The following is a 5000-nucleotide window of genomic DNA, read 5'->3' as shown; positions in this document are numbered from 1 at the left end:
TTTTTAGCCTGAAATGAAATATGGAAATAATTAAGCTGTATGAAAAGTAATGAACAATAAAAACAAATTATTTCAAGAACCAAAACAACATTGAAATAGATATTACACACACACACACACACACACGCACACACACACACACATATATATATATATATATATATGTATACATAAATATATATATATATATATATACACACTGTATATATATATATATATATACGTATATATATGTATATACACACACACACACCACATATATACTATATATATATATTATATAATAAGGAATCATAATAGCCTGTTCAACATATAAACATACGTTGTAAGTTTTGAACTTTTGAAGTTCTACCAATTCAACTACCCGATTAGGAAGATCATTTTACAACTTGGTCGCACCTGAAATAAAACATCCAAAATACTGTCTAGTACTGAGCCTTGTGATGGGAAAAGCTTGACTGTTAGAATTAACTGCATGCCTAGTATTACGAACAAGAGGGTACTCTGCCGAAGGTCTGTATACGAAGGAGGGTCAGAATTATGAAAAATCATATGCAACATCCATTAAGAACCAATTGAACGACGTTGTCAGAGATTAATATCTAGATTAGGAATAAGAAATTCAATAGACCGTAAGTTCCCGGTTTTAACAAATATAGTGGAGAGGACATCTTGTAAGTTAAAGAATGTAGGAACCAAAGTAGGATTGATATTTCCTCAAGTATATGCAACTCCTTTGAAATTTTAGTTGTGATCCTCGATTGAAAATTTACTTATAAGAAAGTCATTTAAGAATTCTGGTAATCAATCTATCCTGGGTATATATTTTAATTCTATTATTCTACCCTCTCTCGTGTAGTGTTCTCTTGTCTGGTCTTCAGCTGCTGATTCTCATCCTATTTTTCTGGACAGGAATTTACGGTCTATTGGATTTCTTAGTCTGGATATAGATATTAATGTCTGGCATCGTCGTTCAATTAGTTCGTTATACATGTTGGATGAGATTTTTCATAATTCTGATCAACCTTTACATTCAGATCTTCCTGGACAATTCTATCCTGTTCGTAATACTAGGCATGCAGTTTTCCCTAATAGTCATGCCTTTTCTATCATGAGGATCAATACTACGTAGTATTCAGGTGTATTATTTGTTCGACAAAACTTAAAGTCTATAAGATATTATATTCTTGATCTTCCTATTAATCTCTTGCACCGTCGTTTATGAGTTTTTTCATGTATTATGTGTCAAAATTCTGACCATTGTTCGTATTCAGATCTTACTAGACTGTACCATGCTATACATAGTTCTCAGTATGCAGTTAATTATATCAGGCTTCTCTTGTTCATCATATGACTTGACACTACACAATATTCTAGAAGTTTTATTGCAGTTGTGACCAGGCTTTAGAATCGGTGGAACTTCAGAAGTTCAGAACTGTAACGAGTGTGTCTACGTTGGACAGGATGACATGAACCTAGTTTATATATAGTTTATATTCACTATTTCTCATTATATGATCCATTCATCTACTTTCCTCACTTGGATGATTTCTCTGTTGGATCACTTGGGTTCTGGGTATACTGCTTTTCAACTAGGGTTGAAGCTTATCTAGCAATACTAATACTACTACTAATAGTAATTTCCTTTCTTTCAGAGTCTCCTGTCAAACCCTATGAACACTGTACCACAAAATGGCGTCTGAGAAACTTCCTCCTGGTTTGGTGGATGGGATCCTGGTTCATAAACATATCTTATACGTGCAACCTAATCGCAGTCCTCACGGTTCCGGTTTTTCCAACGAAGCTTCAGACGGCTCTGGATATATCCAAAAGCAATTACAGGTCAGGAGTGAGGGGTTTAGCATCATATATGGTTCATAAACCACGACTGATATAGTGTGGGAACGTGTTAAGGAAGGACGGTGGGTAGGGAATGAGGAAGACTTGGAGGAGCCTTTTAGAGGGGAAAAGATCAAGAAGGAGGCAGAGAATTAGATGGCAGGGTAACGTGGAGGATGATATGGAGAGAAGAGGTTTGGTTGAAGACTCTGCCTTTGATAGAAGGCATTGGAGAGGGAACATCAGGCAACTGACCCCATAATGTATGGATACCGGTAGGGAGGAAGAAAAAGTGTGAGGGTTTAAGAACCTTTGTTGAATAAACCAATGAAATAACGAATGAATAAAAAAGTTAGGAATTTTTTACTTTACAAGAGAGGTTATCCAAACTGAAACAGGTTTGGCTGTAACCATGATTATGAAATCAGGGAAAATAAGCCTGTACAGTATAAGAATAAATATATTCAAATAATAAAATTATGGCTTATCTATTATCAGTAATACACACTATTAGGATTTGACAAATATTTTTTCTAAACTTAGATAGTAATAAAAAAATTTCAGAGTGGTTTGAATCTATTTTCATTTCATATATTTCACAGAGGAAAGACTAATCTTTTTCCCATAGTTGGACCTGAAATATTCCTATGTATATTATGGAAACAGGCTTTGGTGCTGGATCAAGAAACCAAAAGTTTTGCACATATATTAGGTATAACTCTTATTACCTTGATATATACAGGCCTAGGTATTGCTCTTACAACTGCATATTTCTATGAGAATTCCCTTAATTCTCTTCTTACCTCCATGTGCACAGACTCTGCATGCTAGACTATGGTGAATTCGTTAGAGGAGGCGCTTGCAGAGTCAAAGCACCCAGTCCTATCGGCGCTGTCCAAAATCCTCGACTTGGTCCCTCCCTACGACACGTGGGAACACATCGGTCAGGAGCAGTGCATCGAGAGAGTTTTGGCAGGAACCCACGCCCATATCGAGACCTACTCCTACGTTAAGATCCTGTACAACAAGCTGGGCCATGGTGAGAAGGTCTACAGCTTCCAAGAGCACCTATATCCGGGCTACCTGGCCTTCGCGGTCCAAAAAAATGCCCCCTGGAAATACAAATTTGACGTTGGGATACAGTGGATGTTGGAGGCGGGACTCATACAGAAGTGGTACAACGATGCTATATATGACTTCAGAGGCTACTTCGAAACGGTATGTGAATGCTTTGTGAAATGGACCTAATTCCTTTAGAAATTGGTGAAGAAAAGTATAGAGCATGCAAACCTAGGCTATGGAGATAGCCTTGAAAAGAATGAAGTTAGGATTAGGAATATCAGGTTAGCTAAAAATCTCAAAAAATATGAATATTAACCTTTTAGCCTTTGAAAAAGATGGCACAAGATTATTACAACTCTCCTTTCTTGGAATGTATGTGAGTACTTTGTGAAATGGACATAATTGATTTAGAAACAAAGTTGCAGAGAAAGGATAGAGAAGAAAAATGTAGATGTGATATATCTATACTAGGTAGAAAAGCTTAAGAACAATGATGTTAGGATTAGGAATATTAAGCTTTGCAAAAAGATAGCACAAGATTATTACCAATCCAGATTTTTAGAAAGTACATGAATAATTTGGGAAATGGATATAGTTTGTTTAGAGACAAAGTTATAGAGAAAGACTGGTGAAGAAAGATATAGATGTGATATACCTATTCTAGGCACAGACAAGCTTAAACCAAAGAAGTTAGGACTAGAAGATCTGGATCACATGAAAGACTCGAAAATGGATATGTACTAACTAACTCACCCTTAGAGGATGTTGGTGCAAAAAGGTTATAATTCTGTGGTTATTAACAAAGACTTTAGAGTTAGAAATAGTAAGACTATATTCCCTCCTTTTTTTTCTTTTTTTTTAACTTATTTAATGTCTAATCGAAATGGGATAGAGTGTTATAATGACATGAAACTACTGCTATATCTGTTACTCTTATATGGAAAAGGATAGTCTGGTGGATGTTGGCATTTTCTGTGATTGGTGATGCCAAATGTTCTTGGATAGTAAGCTACTTTTGTTCATATAGTAACTAGCAGAATTGAGGTAAGAGAAGGAGGCTAGAGAACATGACATGACATTATGTCTTACCTAAATAGATAATTTTCACACATAAAAGAGGGATAGCTTCATAGAGTCCATATATATTTCCCTGCAGGGTATTACCCCTTCTTTTAATAAACCAAAGGACCCTCTATTGCAGTGGTTCCCAAACTGGGGGGGGCGATGAGGATGATAAAAGGGGGGCGTGAAGTCATCTGCTCGAAATTACTTGTTTAATAGAATAATAAAATCATTAAAAGAACAAATATCTGTCATTACATACATGCATCCATCTCACTCAATTTGACCAGAAATTGTGCCTTAGTCTCATAAGTATTTCCAAATATCATATGCCATGTTTTCAAGTTATCTATTCTTAAAATTGTAACTCAATTTTGCCAATTTGCTAATGTTTCGCATTTAGTTACTGGAATGAACTATTATTTGTTTGAGTGGCTTTCATTATTAAAATGTAATACAAACAGAATCTGATTTCCTGTACAATGCTAAGAAATAAATGTAAGAATCATTTCATATAAAAAAAAGAGAGGAGTGGGGGCGTACGGGTCTACTGGAAGCAAAAAGGGGGCGTCAGGTAAGATAGTTTGGGAACCACTGCTCTATTGGATAGTAACTAGCAGTATTGAGGTAAGAGATGAAGGCTATAGATAATGACATAATATTTTGTGTAAACCAAATAGATCTTTTTTTACACCTAAAAGGGGGATAACCTAAAGTTCCTATATATCTCCCTACGCGCCGATACTTATTCTTTTAGTAAACCAGGGGACCCTCTATTGTAGACTGAATTAGTAAGAGATCCTTGATTGAGGGTACAATCAGGCACACTATTCTATCTTATTTATCTTTTTGTTTATTAAAGTTTTTAAAGTTTATTTATGGAAGATTTAATTTACTGTTGTTCATGTTCTTAGAATGTTTTAATTGTTCACTACTTGTAATTTGTTTATTTCCAAATTGCCTTCTTTCACTTGGATATTTTCCCTATTAGAGCCCTAAGGTTTTTAAAGCACCTAACTTTTCCAACTAGGATTGCA

The sequence above is a fragment of the Palaemon carinicauda genome, chromosome 34 (assembly GCF_036898095.1).
Source record: "Palaemon carinicauda isolate YSFRI2023 chromosome 34, ASM3689809v2, whole genome shotgun sequence".
In the NCBI taxonomy this organism is placed as follows: Eukaryota; Metazoa; Arthropoda; class Malacostraca; order Decapoda; family Palaemonidae; genus Palaemon; species Palaemon carinicauda.
This window is presented reverse-complemented; position numbering follows the sequence as displayed.